Here is a 21,241-nt window from a genome sequence, read left to right on the forward strand (position 1 = left end):
ATGAATGAATAAAGAAGATATGGTATATATATACAATGGAATACTACTCAGCCATAAAAAGTGAATGAAATGTTGCCATTTGCAACAACAGGATGGACTTGGAGGGTATTATGCTAAGTGAAATAAGTCAGACAGACAAAGACAAATAATGTATGATATCACTTATATGTGGAATCTAAAAAATAAAACAAACTAATGAATATAACAATAAGGAAACAGACTCACAGATATAGAGAACAAACTAGTAGTTACAAGTGAGGAGCGGGAAGGCGGAAGGGCAAGATAAGGGTAGGGGATTAAGAGGTATAAACTATTACACATAAAATAAATAAGCTACAAGGATACATAGTACAACCCAGGGAGTATAGCCAATATTTTATAATAAGTATAAATGGAGTATAACCTTTAAAAATTGTGAATCACAACTTGAAAAAATTTTTTAAAATTGTGAATCACTATGCTGTACACCTGTAACATATAATATTGTACAGCAGCTATATCTCAATAAAAAATTGATGTGTGTATATAATTAATGTTTGAGGAGAATTTTATGATTTATAAAGTACTAACACAAGTTATATCATATAACCATCGCTCCCCCCTTTATTTCCCAGTGAGTTACATATTATAATGCTAAATCTCAAGGAAGACAATGAATCTCAGAAAGGTTAAATAATTTGACCCATGTCATGTATCTGGGGGACGGAGGAGTTGTGGTTTGAGCTCTGGTCCCTGACACCAAATCATGTACAATTTCCAGCACTCCTTGTGGCCCCATGAATGTTGGTGACATGAATGACCACAGAGTGCAGTATTTGAGAACAATGACTATCTGTGTAGATGTGGGCAACTTATTTACATTCTCTGGGCCTGGTTTTCATACCTATAAAATAATAGTAGAATCTATTTCACAAGTAGATTTTGAGGACCAGAGGAGATAATATATATAAAGAGCTAGAAAAATACTTGGCAGTGGTATGTAATAATTCCACAAGAAAAGTTAGCTATTATAACTTTAGCAATATATGTAATTTGATGCTATATGTCATTTTCACTGAAAACATGCTTGATGAATGGTCATTATTAGCTTTGTGTGGTTAGGGGTGTGGTAGCTGCCCATGAACAATCTGTTAACAGTCTCTAACAAGGTAAAATTTGGAAACTTTTATAGCAATTTTACATTGCTCCAGTATCTGATAACCTAATTGGTGAACTCATTTTATTTCTATGGTATTTAAAAAATATGTCAGTCTGTGACGGGTTGGGGAAGGAAGTTTCTTCATCCCAGATAGTTTGAGAAGCACTGGTAAAAGGAAGCACAGTCTCTCAGCTCGGGGAACCCCAAAGATTGAAGCTCATGAAGTCAAGAGGAAAGGGAGAAGTAGAACTGGGGAGCCAGGAGTCACATGAGAGGCAGTGGAGAGGTGCTTCATTTGTCTTCAGTGGACACAGATATCCGGTATGGTTTAAAGCAGGGCCACAAACTGAAACTCCCAGTTGAGCAACAAAGGTGAGTCATGGGGCCTGAGTCTAAAAAAAAGTCCACTTTATTTTGATAGGAAACATGTAGGAACATTTTTCTTATTGTTTTCAAACTATATGGCATTTCCACTTTTCACTTGTCTCAATTTTTGATAGAAACCTGTCATAGAAGTAGTTCAATTTCAACTCTATTCAGAAAAAAAAAAACAGTGCAAGTTTGATAATAAATGATAAACCAACCTAGCCAAGTGTGGCAGACAGGATTCTAAGATTCCCACCTCATGTTGTGCATGCCCTGCATAATCCCTGGGACTGGGACTGTGATGGGACATCACCCCCATGAGTAGCTTATATCATATAGCAGACTTGGCTTTAAGGACGGGAGAATAGCTTGGGTGGGTCATCCCTAATCAGGTGAGTCCTTAAAGGAGAATGGGCTCCTCCTGGAGAGATATCTGGGGCATGAGTGGGGTTTGGTGCATGATAAATACTCCACTTCTGGCTTTGTACATGGAGGGGGCCACATAGTAAGGAATGCAAGCAGCCAACAGGAATTGACAGTGTTCCTGTTCAGAACCAATAGACAAACAGGGAACACAGGTCTACAACCACACAGGACTGAATTCGAGAACAACCACGTGGCTTGGAAGACGATGCGAAAGCAGGCTGGTTGACACATGGATGGTAGCTTTGTAAGATCGTGAGCAGAAAACGCAGTCACGCTGTGCCCGGGCTTCTGACCACAGAGCTGTAAGCTGACATACGGGTGCTGCTTTAAGCTTCTAAGTTTGAGCTCATTGTTGCGCGGCAATAGAAAACTAATATAGTTAGGAAGCAGACACCAGAGTCAGAGTAAATGGGAGACTCTGGAGGGCTCTAGTTTGGTTAAAAGGAGTGGCCACCACTTGATGCCAGCTTCTTGTTGCATGTGAAAATAGGGACTCAGTGTTGGCAGATCTGTATGCTCTAGAGAAGCCAGGAATCTGGATTTTTGTATGAAACATCTCGAATTTTAATATGGGCAGTTCTTCACACACACACACACACACACACACACATGCATGCGCTTCAGGTCAAGAAAACCATATTCATGCCCTGAATCTGTAGAATGCCAGTTTGCTACTTATGGCCTTCAATTTCTCATTTGTGCTGATATGTTTCCTTAGAGTTAAATTTTTGATTTTCTTTTCTAGATCATTAATTGCTAAGTAAAATTCAAGATGTGACTTTGAGAAAAGCTTCATTATTACTTCCTGTTGGTATCTATTGACAGCTCTCTTTGCTTAGAGGTGCGTTTTTATTTCCTCTGATTAAATGTTAATGAAGAAAAGATGTCTCAGAGAATCCAACCCTTCTCTCTATCATACTTTAGTTTCAAGAATTTTTACCTAAAATGGAATGTGTGACTGTGTAGAGTACAATCATGCCTCTAAATGATCCACTGTCCTTTCAAATTAACCTGAAAAAGCACTGAAGTTCTTTCTGTTTTAGAGTCTTTGTGAGGCTGACATTTGTTATTAAAGTAGCTTTTCACAGTTTTATTATTTACTACTTGTAAATAGTATGATTTACTTGAAATATCATTATTTATTATTATATGCTGCCACCTAGTGAAACAGCAGAAGGGCTGTGCTGGTGATTTCAGATTTTGTGCTTTTTGTATCTGAATTTTGGTGAGCATTGTGATTCTCCCAAATTATAGAATGCTTTAGAGTGAAAACATTGGTATAGGTTAGACTTCCTAGGAAACAGAGGGTCTATATAATATGAACATTCTTAGTCTTTTTTTTTTTAACAGATATAGTTACTCAGATTTTTGGAGGTCTAAAATAAAATTAAAAGGCATGTTATATGTTTACAGTGTTTTATCCTTACGTATAACTTGCTATGTTTTGAGAGTTGTCATGTTTCATTTCTTAGAGATGTAGAGTTCACAAAAAAAGGGGAATTTCTTGGGAAAACAAGTCATCGTTCATTTTGAGTGTTTGTTTAAAGAAAAGTGTTCCTGCTCCACCAGGCTCCACCCTAGTAAGTAAATTCTCCTGTCCCTGCCCTTCCCATCATTCCCCTTCACTGCACCATCTTGTGCCCAGTTCTGGGGATTTGTCTGTTTACTTTCTCAGCAAAGTACATAACATTTGAAATTTCCAATATGTGAAAAGTGGGTCACCTATTGCAATAAGATTCATAGGCTCATAGCATTCCCTCTGCTAGAAATGACCTCAAACTTCTTAAAAAAAAATGTACCTCCCTCTCTTTATAGACAAAACACCCACCCAGATGGGCCATGTGGTTTTCTCTGGGCTCAGAGCTTCTTCACGGCAGAGCTGAGATGAGGCTGAAGTGTCTTAATGGCCATTGAGTGTCCTGGACACTAGGACGTACTCCTTATCCTGATAAGAGAGTTCGATAGGGCTGAGCTGGGATGGAGAGGAGATGCCCTTCAATAGCAGGGGCGGGAGGACCCCAGTCAGAAGAGGGAGCCTCAGCTCTGGAGCATGTGGGATGGTCAGCAGCCAATGAAGAAGTGTTTATCAGCAAACTCTTATTCACCCATCCTGTGGGGCCTCACCCCGTGCCTGTTCAGGTCATGCAGGGCAAGGAGAGACAAGACGGAAATGATTGGTGTGTGTCTAACCTTCCGCATCAGAGGTGCTGGCCGAAGCAGAGGAGTGCTGAGCTCAGGGGCAGACAGCTGGCTTGAATGGGGTTGAGCCTGAACCTTGACTCAGTGGGGTTGAGTCAATCCTCCTTGACTCTCCAAACACCTTTTTCTATATAAGCGAAGAGAAAAAAAACCTGCTATAGCAATATTATTATACTATCACTAGTCATTAATGATTGCTCATTATTAATCAACCTAATTATTACTAGTAATTGTTAATCATCAATATTAGCTTAATTGCATGTTAATAGTTTGTATACTATTACTAGTTATTAACTGTTACTTATAAATTATTAATTAGCCTAATTATTATTAGTAATTATTGATTATTAATATTGGCTTAACTGTATGTTAATAATTAGTATTAGGTTTTTCATAGCAGTAAAATCAATGTTAGAGACAAGGAAGGTCACCACATAAACAAAAACAACCCACCAGGAAAATTGAACAGTTCTGAACTCATCTGCGTCTAACAGCATTGTTTTCAAAATATTTTTAAAAACCTTTTAAGGAGAAATGGGTATATTTCTACTAATGGCAAGAAAGCATATCTTTTTCAGAATCTGCTAAGTAAGGCAGACAGTATTTTTTAAAAGGATTTAGAAAATTTGAACAATACAACAAAATGGGCATAATAGAATCACCCGTTCCCATCAGTTAGAGAATAAATACATACAGAGCCACAGAAATGTCTCAGCAAATACCTGAAAACAAATATACTATAGATAATGTTGTCCTACTAAAATGTACTCAAACTAGCACCCATACTACAAATAATCCCCATAGTTTTCAAAGTTAAAAAAACCCCACAATGATCAATTAACAAAATGTATCTTAAAAAAGAAAGTACAATAAAAATTCTAAAATATTTAGAACTGAATAACAATAAAAACCTTACAAATAAAGATAATGGAGTTTAGTGACTGCAATATTTTAAATTTATGGAGTTAATATATTATTAGACAAAAGAAGATGTAAAATTACAAAAAAAAATGATTGAATTCAAGAAATTAGAAAAAGAATGACAAAGTAAGCAAAGCAAGAGAAAAAGGTGGTACTAAAGATAAGAGCAGAAATAAATTAAATAGGAAGCAGAAAATAATAATCAGCAAACATTAAAACTAGTTCTTTGAAAAGGCTAACAAAATAGATAAACTTTCAGCAATGGTGATTGCTATTAATATCGAGGTAAATGCTAATTATTACTAAGAATGAAAAAGAAATCACAACTACAGATACAGAAGAGATTACAAATATTTCAAGAGAATATTGTGAACAATTTTATGCCAATAAACTTGGAAATAGTTTATTAAACATGTAGAAAAGTGAAGAGTACCAAAAATGACTCAAGAGGACATGGAAAACCTGAAAAGTCCTCTTAACTTTTAAGAAATTTAATCAATGTTCACACACACACAGGCATACGCATGTGCATGCACGCATGTATGCACACACGTGCACCCTCCATCACACACCTGGATCAGACTGGTTTCAAGATTCAGTCAGTCAGATTGTGAAGGAAGTCTATTCACTAGCTTATGCAAGTTGTTCCGGTGATCGAGAAAGACAGAAAGCTTGTAAGTTCATTTTACAAAGCTGGTATCCCCTCAAAACAAAACAAGTACAATAGGAGAAATAAAAATATAGAGCGATCTTCTTTAAGAATATATACTCTTAAAGTTTGAAATAAAGCATTAATAATGTAATTCATCATTGTATACATGGGAGCAAATTCAGTAGTTAAGGAAGGAGAAAGTATAAAAAGCTAGGAAATAAAAACTGCAATTTGTACCAGTTTAAATTTAGCAACATTGCTGAAGACATGATCACTGAGATGGATTTCTTTTTCTTGTCTTCTCCTCCTTTTCCATCTTTTAGGAAGCTTTTTATTCATAAACATTATTAATCTTGAATTTGTCTCTGTCCATCATTTCACTATCATAGAGGATAGATCTCCCATTCATTCATTCATTCATTCATTCATACATTCAACAAACATAAGTTTTCTCCTAAGTTCCAGGCACTGTGCTGGCTCCAAATAGCTTCCCCCATCCTCTCCATCTATTGAAACCACCCATTCTTTAAGGTCCAACACAAATCTCAAATTTTACCAATATGAAGTAGATTAAAAGTGAGTAAGAAGGGGCTTCCCTGGTGACGCAGTGGTTGAGAGTCCACCTGCCAATGCAGGGGACACGGGTTCGTGCCCCGGTCCGGGAAGATCCCACATGCCACGGAGCGGCTGGGCCCGTGAGCCATGGCCGCTGAGCCTGCGCGTCCGGAGCCTGTTCTCTGCAACGGGAGAGGCCACAGCAGTGAGAGGCCCGTGTACCGAAAAAAAAAAAAAAAGTGAGTAAGAGGCAATATTTTCCTTCCATGAACTTCTGCATAGTTGGAGGGCAGGGAGAGACAAGTCGAATTTTTAAAATTTTACAATAAAAAAGGAAAGTAAAGAACTCCTATAAGAGAAATACAAACAGTCCTCGAGGACTGAGGGAATTTTTAGTCTTTTGTATATTTCTGCATTACTTTTACTTTTTATATTATTTAAAAAACTCAAACCCAAAGAGCAGAAAGTAAAAAATCCAAACAACCAAACCAAATGGTACCATAGGTATTTGGTGATTCAGATAAGGGGAAAATTTTACTTTGGGGACAAGAAGGCATAGGGAAAAGCTTGGAATGGATTTTGTTTGATGTGGGCCTTTTTAGGTTGGATACAATGAGAATAGATAAAAGATTACCATGGCCATATATTCCTGCTTACTTCTGAACATGGCAAGGTTTCTTTTCCACGGAGCTCAATAAACATCTAATCATGTTCTGTTTTGGTTCATTTTTTAACTATACATTTAATCTCTGTGAATAGATTAGAAAAAAAATTATGGGAGGAAAAGAAGGGAGAAAGGGGATCATGATTGTCACTGTGTTTCAGATGAGAAGCAGACAGAGTAGTAGGACTGAAAGAAAACTTCCATCTCCTGTACCCGCTCTCTGAAGACTTAAAAAAATTTTTTGGAGCTGTTCCTGAACAAATATTTATCCAGTCCCTACTGAATGGGAGGCACTGCCCTGGGTGCTGGAGCTAAAATGGTGAATTGGAGATCTTGTCCCTGTCTTCAGAAGAAGGAAGGCCAGGGCTTCCCTAGTGGCACAGTGGTTGAGAGTCCGCCTGCCAATGCAGGGGTCACGGGTTCGTGCCCCGGTCCGGGAGGATCCCACATGCCGCGGAGTGGCTGGGCCCGTGAGCCATGGCCGCTGAGCCTGCGTGTCCGGAGCCTGTGCTCCACAACCGGAGAGGCCACAACAGTGAGAGGCCCACGTACCGCAAAAAAAAAAAAAAGAGAGAAGAGGAAGGCCAGGTTGGCACCCTACAATATCTATATTTCCTCCTGCGCAAGCCCTAAATTAACCTCTGCCCCATCTCTATCAGCTGGGAGGGTGATGGTGACTTCATTCTACAGAAATAACCCTGCTCGGTAAGTGTTTTAAGGAGAGACGTCATTATCCCTCCCCTTATCCCATTATGGCAGCGCTGAGACTTCAGAATATCGGCTACCTGGCATCTTTTGCTAACAGGGTGTGAGGTGCTCAGTGCTAAAATTGTGGAGGAAGACCCACGCCAACCTGTCACCATTGAAACTCACTGGGCACAGCCTGGTAAGCGCTGCCAAGTCTCTCCAGAGCCTTGTGCTGGCAAGAAGTGTCTCTAATCTGGAAGCTCCTTGTGAATGGGCTTCATCCATGCTTGTCTGCCTCAATTTCAGGGACTACTTCCCCGCCCCAGCAGAGATTTCCCTCCTGGAAGCTTGTCATGGCACAGCTTCAATGGTGGCCCTGTTTCTGAGCAGCCCTGGCTTTGGCTGAGAGGTGTCACCATCCTCTATTCCCAAGTCTCTTCTCACTCAGTGTGCTGTACTTAAATTCCATGGCACAGGCTAGCATCAGAGACAACTTATCTCTGAGGCTGTGGGGAACTAACGAGCTTTCATCTAAGGGCCTAACCAGAGTCTTTTCGGGGACTGCATTGCTGGTGAGCCAGCAGCCCATCACCTAAGATTAGGGACTGCTGGGGAATGACACCACCACTTGTGTTCACTACAGGACTTGGTGACTGGACCACCAGTCAGATGGGGATGAGAATATGACTGTGCAAGGCCAGCCTCTATTCACCCACCACTGTTTCTCTGACTCAGACATGCCCTGAAATATGCCTGTGCCTTGATTATCTCCACCACCACCACAGCTCAAGCAAGACATCTCTAGGCAGCAGGAAGTTCTGAAGGCAAAGCACAGGGTATGATGGAGTCTGGGACTGAGATACATAGACTTTTTGATTTCCTGCTCTTATTGGCAGCTGGGAGCTCAAGCATCTCATTCAGAGTATGGATTGTCCCACTATTTTCAAATCCAGAAATGTGTAGAGGGTTAAACTTAGTATGACACTGGTGGCCTGTCAAATACCTAGTGGATCCACCTCCTGGGAACTGGTTCAAGTTAACACGCATCTGATTGGCTGCCTTTGGAGAGCTTAACAAAGTGCTCTAGATGGGGCTGGGGAGTAATCCCATCCCAGTCCTGGGGAAGGACCAGGAGGCAGAGCAGCGGAAGCAGGTAGTGATCAAGGTCTTCTAGGAGAAGTGAGATGAGGGGGAGAGGTAAGAACATCTCCTTGGACCGAGGGTTCCTTGGAAGCCATCTAAGAAGCCCTTCAGGGACCATGGGGAGACTTGGGGTCCTGGACTGGGGACTTTGCTGTCAGGCAAGCACTTGCTTGTTTCCCAGGACTTGCTTCCCGGAGCCAGTGGGGCCTGTGAGAGCAAAGATTCATAATTCCTCACCTCTGCAATTTAGATTTTTGGCAGGGCGTGAGTGACCACCTGGAGGAATGGTCAGACATAGCCTGCATACTCTCATAGTTACTATCTTTTGGTATTTAGTAAGTGAATCCCTTTCTAACTGGAACAAAGGCAATCAAACCTATCTACAATACATATGGCAGACTCTGAAGGAGAAATTCTGGGAATAAAACCCCCCAACTTGAATAATGGCAATATCGTGGGAATATTTGTAGCCCCAGGGGGACTACTTTGGATGCTACATAACTCCTTGTACACAGATGTCAAGTCAGTGTATTGAATCACAATCTTTAAAATCTGACTTGCCTACCCACATAAGCTCTTTTTCAGAAGTCTTAATAATCACATTTTGCATGCTTACAATGCTTGCTGGGGTCAGGCTCTACTCTATGCATTCCACACATATAACTCATTCATTCTCCTAGCAATCCTGGGAGGAATGCATTCCTGCTCTCTGAATTTTCCTTGTAAGCAATTTGCCCAAGGTCATGCAGCTATGAAGTGGAGGAAGTGAGGTTCACACCTACATGGTCTGGGTTTGGAGCTTGGTTATTAACCACCACCTCCACTTCTTCTGATGATGTCATCTACTCACAGGATATTTCCAAATTTAAACGGACCACAAGGAGTCTTAAGAAACAGCCCCAATTTACTGCATAATCTTTACCTTCTTCCCCAACGCTGTCCATTGGATGCTGTGAAGATTTGACTTAAATTTCTTAGGATAAGTGTATCTGTTAGGGCTCTTTTTTGGCTAAGATCATATAAAAGGAGAATTTGCTAGAGGGATGTTGTGTGGATCACGGAATGAGAGGGAAGCTGGAGAATCTGGCCTAAAAACTGGATTGGAGGGGAGCCACAAACAGAAATCCTGTCTGCTGTGGAGTACAGGCAGCAGGGCAGTGCTGCTGGAATAATGGACTCCATTGTAATGAGTCTTGGGAAAAGGAATGAATTGTCCAAGCTTGGGTCCTGTGCCCTCCCAGTGGGTGTACAGAATGGGGAGAGAAAGGTTCTGATAGAAGGAGTCTTTGGGTACTTCCACGCCGAGGTAGAAAGTGTGGGACTTTAGGTGTGGCAGGAAGGAGCTTCTGCTTTCCTAGAGCATGAAATGGGCAAGGGTAAGTATGAATGCGGTAGAGGAGGAAGTGAGCAGCCGACATATTTGAACATGATTATAACTGGACAGGTAGGTGGTAATGTAAGACTTAAACTTGGGTAGTAAAAGTGCGACTGGGGAGAAAAAAAAAAGATTTAAGAGGATGACTTACCAGCAGTTTTCTTCCTCGTTGTCCTCTTTTTTTCTTCATGTTCTGAGCCATCACCTCCTGCCCCAAGTATATTTAGGCAACTCTGAGAATTCAAGCCTGTCTATTTCCACATCTATCTTCTGGCCTGAAAGCCTTCAACTGAGGACCGTTTTTCTTAAGTCATAAATCTCATCTTAGTATGATTTTGTTCCCCAGTATTTTCAATCCCAAGTCATTGTGCTTTTACTAGAGACTGCAGCAAGTATAGTTTATCTTTTGAACAGAAATGTAGTTTCAGAAGCATACCATTCTCCTTGATTACAAGCAAAATCAAACTTAATATTAGTTTGGATTTATTTTACTGTTAATATTATTTACTTTCTGAAAACAGACTAACCCCAATTAGCATTGTGAATTGTCTGCCCTGTAATGACCAGAGATTCCATTATATTACATTACTGAAATCATTTGCATAGTAATTATGGCTTAGCTACATTGGTAAGTGGAATTGTTTCCCTTCTGGTAATATTGTATGATGGTCTCTCATTAATCACATGGAAAACCTTACCAGATGGCAGAATTAAGGAAATATAGTAATATACTCCCACTAAGCTCATGGTCATTTGAGGTTCAAAATCAATGTTTCAGTCTGCTCCACTGTCTTCCCTCTAATGTGTTTTAGTTTCTAAACCACTCATGCAACAGAAAAACAACTTAAGTTGCAAATGTGATTGGCTAGGGAAATTTTAAAAATTCAGTAGTGCAAATTACCCATCTTGTCCTCACCTCTCCATATTTCTCCCTCCTTCATTATTATAAATGAAGCCTGAAAGCAAATCTCACAGGCTTTCAAGGCAATTGAGACATATTTGTCCATGTGTGTATATTATGTCTCTGTGTGTGTGTGTGTGTGTGTATGATCTGATCTAAGTAAACTAAATGTAGTATAGGAAAATCTGAATTTGCATAACAAAACAAAACAAAACTGGGACTTAGTCTTCACCTTACAAAATTATTCATTTAAAAAATGTCTTTGAATCCGAAGTGTCCTGGGTGCAATTAAAATATTATTTAATCTCTAGAGTTTTAATTTTTTTAGAAAGATTAATTCTACAAAACAATCTAAATTGATGTACACACATGACATGCGTGTGCACACATGCACTCGCGGATGCATATACATCACCTAAACATTATCTGGGGCAAGATGATATAATGGAAAGAAAGCAGGCAAGGAGCCAGGCAGAGCTGGTCCGTTCTTGGCTATGATTGCATGGAAGTCATTCTGTTTGAGCACTAGTTTCCTCATCTGTGAAACAGCAGTAATAATAACATATCCGTATTACTTGGGATACAGGTTGAACATCTTAGCAGAGATCCCCAAAACTGTGCCTTACATAAGACAGAGGGATGTTATACCCCTTACATTAACAGCCAAAGTCAGTGACTCAGACTCCTTTATCTTGCTGCTCCCCATTTCTGTGGAGGGGGGAGGTACCCTTGTCTACACGGTCCACGATAGGTCACCACCACATCTACATTCCAGCCTGTAGGAAAAGGGAAAAGGGAAGGTGAGGGTCTTCCCCTAACTCTTAAGAGCCTGCCTGGAAGTTGCACAATAATTTCTGTTCACACCCATTGGAGAGAAATTAGTTACGTAGACTCATCTAGATGCAAGGGGAGTGGGGCATTAGCATTTTTACTTTGGTTTTCCATGTGCTAGGGAGGGTTCTGCTACTTAAGGAAGAAGGGGGAATGGATATTGGGGGATGACTAGCAGTCTGCAACCCCATGTCACATGATAACCAGGAAAATCAAATGAGATCATAATACCCAGAAAACTCCACATTCACAAATAATAAATCCCTTTGTACACCTGTATTTATAATAGCATTGTTACAATAACAAAAATGTGGAAGCAACCCAAGTGTCCATTAATGAGTGAATAGATAAATAAAACACGGTAAATACAAGCAATAGAATATTATTCAGCCTTAAAAAGGTAGGTCATTCTGACAGATGCTGCAATATGGAAGAACGCTGAGGACATTATGCTAAATGAATTGTTAGTCACAAAAAGAAAAACACTGTATGACTCCACTTATGTGAGTTACTTAGAATAGTCAAAATCCTAGAGATAGAAAATAGCATGGTGGTTGCTAGTTTTGCAAAGTTTCAGTTTTGCAAGATGAGTTCAGCAGGCAAATTATCAGCCCCCACTACACATCAAGAAGTGTCCTTTCTTTTGGGGTGTAGATAAGGACAATACTTTCTCTTGTAATAATTTAAATGAGATAGTACATGTAAAGTGCACTGTGTAGTACCTGGGACATAGTACGTTCTCAGTGCAAATTAGCTGCTATCTTTAATATTATTTTGAATGGGCTTTTTGCAACCTTGTCCAAATCCACCAGGGTCATATCATCCTTGTTTTACCCATCTCTGGCCACTTGAAGACTTTAGACCACTGTCAGTCTTGGAAATGTGCATTAGTCAGCTCAGGCTGCCATAACAAAATTCCACAGACTGGGTGGCTTATCCAGAAATCTATGTTCTCATAGTTCTGGAGGCTAGAAGTTCAATATCAGGGTGATGGTCGGGCTGGTTTCTGGTGAGGCCTCTCTTCCTGGCTTGTGGACAGCCACTGTCTTGCTGTGTCCTCCCATGGCCTTTCTTCTTGGAGAGAGAGAGATCACTGGTGTCACTTCCTCTTCTTACAGAAAACCAGTCCTATTGGAGCAAGGTCCCACCCTTATGATCTTGTTTAAGTTTAATTATCCCCTTAAAGACTCTATCATTAAATAGAGTCACATTGGGGATTAGGGATTCAACATATGGATTTGCATGTGTGTGTGTGTGTATGTGTGTGTGTGTGTGTGTGTGTGTGTGTGTTGCAGAGATGCAGGACCCAGTTCAGTCCATAACAAAAGGCCTACTCCGACTTCCAGGTATATTTCCTTCTTGTTCAAGCCAGTTCCAGTTGGAGCCTACTGTTACTTGCAGCCAAAACCCTCCTAAGTGATACAACTATCACTTAAAAAAACCTTTTCCTGGGGGTTAATATAACCCCCTAAAATTGTATGCAGATTTTTATGCTTATGTACATTTTCAGAGCTACCATCAGATTATAAATGGACCTCTGATCCTCAGAAGAGAAAAGCCACTGATAGACTGTTACAAACTTGCTGAGAAAATATGCAGTCATCTATTTCACTTTGATCCATCCACACCAGGACCTGTGATCTCCCTTCAGGTGCTGACAAGGAATGTAAATGAGTGAAGCCAGCAAAATGTGAAGCAAAAGGCAGTGATGATGATATTTGGAACCTGGAGAGCTCATGCACCCTCTACATCCAACGACAGAATCACTCCTCAAATCCAGACAAGCATCCCAAGGGGAAGGCAGTAATTTGGATTATTGTACAAAATTCTCCAATTATTTAAAATATTGTTTGGGCAAACAAATGGTCATAGTGGTTAAACGTAATCCTTGGGCTTTCCCATTTCAAACACTGGTGTAAACATTTTTAGAGGAACTTTGGGAACAGGTAATGATAACTCCTTAAATAAAAGTCACAGAATGTGGCCATATTAATAAATCATTGTAGAAACTCCTTGTCTTAATCTTCTTGTGCCCCAGCATCCAGAGTGGTGTTTGACTTAGAGTGTATGCTCAGAAAGGTTTTCTTAACGAATGAATAAATTAGTGAATACCTAAGTACTCAAAAGTCAAGACATTATTTGAATTCATTATCCCCGGTGCTGTTTCTTGTTTGTTTTTTAGGGAGCTCACAAAATAAAAACATAACTATAGCAATCTAACTCCTTATCTGTGGATGCCACTTTACAGTTTATAAAGCACTCCTGGATATAGTGTTTCAGTCAGGAGAGGTGGTTCCTGCAAGAAAAAAAATGGCAGCATCTTGTAAGCACAAAGAGAATAAGCATTAGGAAGAAGAATTTGTTGAAATCTGTAGAGTGGAGACACGGCAAGATCCCTGGTCCTCAATCACATCACTGAGCCACTAAGTGTACTATAGCTCAGTTCTTTGCCTGTCCATGGGCCTCCGTGTATATTTCCTTCTTATTTAAGCAGTTGAGTTTGGTCCTCAGCTATTTACAGCTAAACCCCTCCTAAGTTTCTGCCATAACTCCTCAACTCTGCTACTGTAGTGACAGCAGCCATGACAGTATGTGAATAAATGGATGTGCTGTAATCCTTATATATGTCAAAGATGAAATAAGAATTCCAGTTCCAAGTCTCTTTGTTTTCTTTGGCCTATTATTCAACAATAATTTTGAAAATGATATTTATATATATTCCTTTAGACTGGAAGTTAGGAATCTTAGCTTCTTGTCCTGGGTTTCTGACAATCTGTCTTGTGATCTTGGACAAGTCTTTTTGCCTCTCAAGACCTCAGTTTCTGTACCTGCAAATTGAATGAGTTGCAAAAGAAGACCTCAGAGATTCTTTCTAATACCCAATCCCTGTTTATTTATTTTCTCTTCTTCACTAGAGAGTGAGTTCATGGAGGTCAGAGACCACATCTGCCTTGTTCACCATTTTATCCCAACAATGAGCACCAGTGACATAGAACCCAGCAGGCACTCAGCTAAATCTTGTTTAAGGCATAAATGAACTTCAACTCCAGGTCTGTTTGCTACAGTGGCCATTTTTTCCTCCATCAACTAGTCTCTAAATTCCCTTCATTCTTTGGTTTCCATGGTATTCCTACAGAATAATGATGGAGTCAGTTCTAGAATTGGTGTCAGAATTGGTTCTTTTCTATTTATAGCTTGGATAACTACTCTGAGCCTCAGTTTTCTTATCTCCAAATTAATAAAACTATTTCCACTTCATAGAGTTATAATATTGAGTAAGTTTAATAGTGAATATGAAAATGCTTTAGTAAACTGAAAAAATATATAGAAATATGAGTTATGGTTATAATGATGTTGATTAATGTAAAGTTCTTGGCATGAGCAGTGAGTTCGAGGTTTAATTTAATTTTATATCTATTCATAATAAGCATCTTGAATTATTACTGAGAGGTAATGATGGCAACAATCTTCCTTAAATAAAAAATGGTTGCTTCTCAGGCAAAATGTGAACACTTAAGACTATAAATAAATTATTCCTTTTTACAGTTATAAAATATTAAGGAGAATCACTAATAATATTTTTAATTCAGAACAATTGAAAGACAATGAAAAATTCTAGGCTAGGTTCTGGAAAATTAAAGAGAAGGAAAAATCAGTTATGTTACAACAAGAGAAGTAATAGTACAAAATTAAACATTATGAAAAACTTAGTATATTATAAAGGCCATTGGCAATAATTCAATTCAATTGATGAATAATGATGTAAGTGATAGGGCATACCACCCTTCATAGGATGTCCTGCTAATGTTTCAGATATTTAAAAAAATCTACTAGAAGGATATGTATATATTATTAACAAATGAAAAGACAGAAGGAAAAAATAATAAATCTAAAAAATCTTTTAGATAAGATTGTGAACTTCACAAAATGCAGAGAATGATGTCATTAAACTGTAAAAAGAGGGCTTCCCTGGTGGCGCAGTGGTTGAGAGTCTGCCTGCCGATGCAGGGGACACGGGTTCATGCCCCGGTCCGGAAAGATCCCACATGCCGTGGAGCGGCTGGACCCGTGAGCCATGGCCGCTGAGCCTGCGCTCTGCAACGGGAGAGGCCACAACAGTGAGAGGCCCGCGTACCACACACACACAAAAAAACAAAAAAACAAAAAAAAAAACTGTAAAAAGAAAAGATTTGAATACAGGTGTAAAAATTTGGGCTGTATCACAGAGATATTTGTTTAAACCAAAAGAGGGAGAAAATGTAGCTTGACTTATTAAGATGACTTTCACCATCAGGATGTCTTTATTACAAGGAAGAAATTTTATACAATTATATACACACATTTTATTTACATATAATTTGCAAATGGAGGGGGCATCAAGGTTGGGTATATCCAGATTAATAAACTAGGTTATCTCTGAAAGTTTCATAAAATGAAATTTCTTATGTTGAATCTCATTTTCAGTGCTCTCCATTATATAATTGGAGACTCATTTTGATTAAAGGCCAATAATTCATTCAACAAATACTTATTCGTTTCCCACAGTTTGCTGGGAACAGTCCTAGATATAGGGATACAACAGCAAGCAAGATGGAGGGGACTTACTTTCCTACAGCATCTTGTCTCATTTATTCATTCATTTGGCCAATTCACATTGGATGCCTAGTCTTTCCCAGGCTCTGAGGTTCAAAGGAGAAAAAGTCAGCCACAGTCCTAGCCTTCTTGACACTTAACAGATTAGTGAGAGTCAGCAGTAGCCATCAACTATACTCACTTACTACCAGGCACTATGTGCCAGGCACTATGTGAAATAAATTACTTTTTATAATTCTCACAATACTGTGATGTTGATATCATGTGACAGATGAGGAAATCAAGGCTCAGAAGTGGTGAAACAACTTGCCCAAGGTCATATAGCTAATAAGTGACAGACCTCGGGTTTGAACCCAGATCTCATTGACTCAAAGTGTACACTCTTATCTACTCTGCTATCCCACTTCTTGTTGCTGGAACTATTTCTGGGAAACAACAAGAAGAATGGAGAACCATGGTGACTGATGTAATTGTTGTCTAAGATGTAATTCACTAAATTGACAGGGGAAGAAGTGAGAGGGAAGGCAAAGAATTTGTCTTTGGGGTCTAACATTTATTGAACATCTGTTAGCTTCAAAGTGATTTACATACAGGATCTTGTTTAATTCTTTCCATATCCTTATGAATCAGGTAATCTCATTTATAGATATGGAATTGATTGTTTCAGGTAGAAATGCTTTTAACTAAAGAATTCTGAAAAACTGCCTGTTGTTGATGAAACTAATAGGGGTTTGTTTTCCTCTCATAAGTTTGGTATTGACTCAAGAGTTCAACAGTGTCAGGATGGCATCTGTGCAGTTCTTTTGTCCTTTTCCTCATGAGTGCAAGATGGCTGCAATAGCTGCATTCAAGGCAAGAGGAAGGAGAAAGAGGTGGTGGTAGGTTCATTGTTTTTTTTTTTTTAATTGGAGGAGTAGAATATTCTCCAGAAGCCCCCACCTTCCCAGCCCCAGAAGACTTCTATTTACATGCCAAAACATTCTCAGTTGGCTACAACAAGCTGCAAGGGAAGTTGGGAAAGTGAGCATTTGGCTTTCCAACCTTTGCAATGAAAGATGAAAAAAGAGGAGATGAAAATAAACACTGGATTGTCTAAAGAAGAGGGTTTGCCAGAGTGTACCAGAGAGGCTGAGTAACTTATGCAATGTCACACAGCCATTCAAACTCCTGCTGACATCCAAAGTGTATGCTTTCACCTAATCACTGATCCTGGTCAGACTCTCCTAACCATTCATGGCAATGCCTTATTGGGAAATTAATAGACAAGACAAACTCAATAGCCATTCATTCCATAGCTGTGGAGTTGCCTTTATGAAGTTCTCCATGAAGCGACCATGAGAGGAGGTGTAGCACCTGGTTTTAGACACAAGAAGCACCTGGCATGGGAGCATCCACCTCTCCAAGGTGTCTACCCATCATGAAGTTCTCCCTGGTCAGTAACTGGTTTTCCAAGCCAAGATGAAGATTGTTAGACTAGAGAAGAGAGGAAGCTTAGGTAGAAAATAATAGCTAACCCTTATAGAGCACTTAGCATCAGGCACTATTCTAAGAGTTTTATATTGTGTCTCATTTAATCCTGATAGAAACTGTCATTATTCCATTTTTTAGAAAAGGGGAAAGAGACACAGACCTCTCAGAGTCAGACAGCTGTACATGGTGGAGCTGAAATTCCAACCCACCATCTTAGCCACTGTGATTTAATTGCTTGATGTTGCCCAACACGGGATAGTGGCAGAGCATCTGAGAAACTGTACCTGTCATGGAGACTATCTCCTCCAGCTTCTAACCAGGTCCCGAACCTCCTTCAACAGCAGACAAATTTGGTCATGTCCCAGCTGTAAGAAGTTATATTCCCTTTTAGTTAATTAAATTTATTTAATTCTCAAGGCAACCCTCGAAGTAGGTCTGACAGGAGTCATGATCATCTGAGTAAAATTAAGTCAGTTTTACAGGATCATACAGGTAGTAAGCACTGAGAGAGGATGGAAACTCAGGTCATCTGATTCTAGGTCCAGTGCACTTTGTACTCAGCACAGTAGCCAATGGTTCTAAAGATTAAATGCAAATGCACATGGGGAGAGTCACTGCAGACAAGTAAAAGTGATCCATATCAAAGCAAGAGTGAGGGAAAGACTGGACACCAAGTCTAAGAAAGAGAAGGGAAATAAGGTGGCAGAAGGAGGGATGCTGGGGATGCCAAAGACAGACTTTCCCAGTTTCTATCTTTGACTGGAAAAAATATCACCAGTTGCTTGGATGGGGGTTGGTACTGTGTCCCACGACCTTCCACCTTGCATATGCATGGCAGACATAATCAATCAATAGTTCTGGGATCCCAGTATTGTTCTTGACACGGTGCTTCAGGCAACCACTACCATTTAAATGTCCTCCCATGAAATCACACCTAGATGCCATCCCTGCTTTGAAGAGTCAAAGACTAAAATCCGCAGGTTCTTGGTCAAGAAAAGAAGCAGAATGATAGAAATCTTGGTTAAAAACCAGGTATATCCTGAGAGTATTTGAGCATTTTACTAAAATATCTAAGCCTCAGTTTCCTTATTTATAAAATGAGGATAATTGGACTTACTTCAGAGGGCTGTTGAAGGATTTAAAACCATAATCCTTACCCAGCATTTGGTGGGTTCCTGTTTTTTATCATTGTTATCAGTTCTAGTTGAGGGGTGGCTGCTGCTTCCTTGCAAAATCTGTAAGTACCAATGTAAGGAAAAGACAGAATCTAGTCTCTAATTTGGTTCTCAACATAGAACTAAATTGATTGACTGATTGATTCATTCAAGAGTTACTGAGTGCATGCAGTGTCACAGCCGTCTTGCTAAACATGGGAAATGCAATTGTGAACAGACAGTGGGGTTTGACATCTTTCCTGCAGTCAGCCTCTTGAGGGATGTAACTGTGTAGCAGTACTGATTGGGGTTTTTCTTTACCCTCTATGGTTGGTGACTAGGACCCAAGGCTGAAGACAAAGAGGTACAGAGTATATACCTCGTTCTAAAGAGAGCTGCCAACCATTGATGGGGTTTGACGACTCCTGCCAGGGGTTATGTAGAAGTGGGCAAACCTGGCCTTACCACTATTAGCTATACTTCACCCCTTCACCTAAGTCAAGGGTTGTTGGTCTTGTAGGGAGGAGACGGATACTTCCCTTCTCCAGAATCCCAGCCAGGGAATGCTCCTGGAAAGCCTCGTGTAGGGATCGGAGATGTCTGCAGTAAGGGCAGATTGCCATCTTGCTCTCCTGCTGGTAGCTTGCTGAGGGCAACAGAACCCTGGTGCTGCTGTCCGAGTGGAGTGGAGAGTGGTGGAGAGACACAAATGATCAAAGATCCTGTTAACTGCTTTTTGCTTCTACATTCCTAAAAGCAGGAGGCTTGCTGGAGCCCTTTGTTTCAGCAGGACAAGTACTTGGGAAGAAAAGGAGAAGAATCCCTGACTGCGTTTCTTCAGGGGTGACCCAGAGGTTGTAGAAGTGATACCCACAGCTCTTCAGGCTTCACGTGAGGGAAACAGAAGTTAGAGGATGAGGCAGGACAGAGGGGCTCGCTAAGTGGTCACTAAGGGGACCCCTCACTCGAAAAGGGGGCTGGGCATCTCCTGGACACAACTCCCTTCAAAAGTGTCTCTCTTCCTCACTTTCCACTCACCTGGCAAGAGCAAGACCAAAAAGAGGGAGGGGAAAGCGGTTTGGGTTTTATGGCTGACACACCCCTCCTCCCCCTTCCAGGGGTGTGAGGAAAGAGTGGACTATGCCCCCAACTTCTATCCTCACCCCTTACGCCTGAGTTGGATGGTGGTGAGGAGGGCGTAGAGAGGAGATAGGATTTAAAGAGTGTTTGAAGTTAGAAACTGGTTTAGACTTTAAATAACTGAATATGCCTAGAAAGTTACGGAACCTGTCCAAGAGGTCCCTGAAAGATTTCAAAGGACAATCTAATCAGTATAACAGAAGGCAATGATTGTAGAAAAGCGGATGTTTCAGGTGTCCATGTTTACCTCCCATGGAAAGGCTACTTTTGGTAACTGGTGTATATTGAGTTGCTGCAAAACCGAGTAGCAGCTGTCAGTGGAGCTGTACACCATTTTCAGAATCGTATCATTTTGAGTTGAAAGGAACCTTGGAGCAGTGGATGCATCTCTTTGCTTTTTGGGATTATCTGGAACATTGTAAAAATATGGCTTCCTGGGTACCAGAAGCTCAGAGGTTCCAATTCAGGATGTCTGCATGGGTCCCGGTGATGGAGATACAGTCAGTGTTAGGCTGTGTTTGAGAATTGCTGTCCTCAGAAGGCTTCTAGCTCATCTGGGGTGGCCTGTGAGAGATCTGCCACCAAGTCTGCCTGATGAGTTTGTTTACTCTTCTCTTGGAGAGGCAGAATTTGTTAGTTATGTCTCTTCATGAGACCAAACGCCATCCTCAAAAACTTGATGTGTTCATTTTTAGGTTCCTATAAGTTGGGGCTGCCTCTTTTGATGAAACCATAACTTTAGTGTTTTGGATAATAGCAAAAGAAAACGCAAGACTCTAGAGACTGAGAACAGCCAAGGAGTTTTGTCCTTCTTTTAGTATTTGTTAATTAAAACTTTTGACTCTGTATTGTCTCTTCCTTCTCCAGATGATGGTGTAGGACAGACCAGAAGTTTTTGTTTCTACATGGCTTGGGCTTTCAGGGCAAAGAAATCTAGGTCCTTGGTTGAAACCTAGAAGCCCTCTGAAGACAGCCTGGGAAGTTAAAAGATGATTGAAAAACCAGAGACCTCAGGAGGCTTATCTC

Source organism: Mesoplodon mirus (assembly GCF_964341445.2).
Source record: "Mesoplodon mirus genome assembly, chromosome: 2".
Taxonomy (NCBI): Eukaryota; Metazoa; Chordata; class Mammalia; order Artiodactyla; family Ziphiidae; genus Mesoplodon; species Mesoplodon mirus.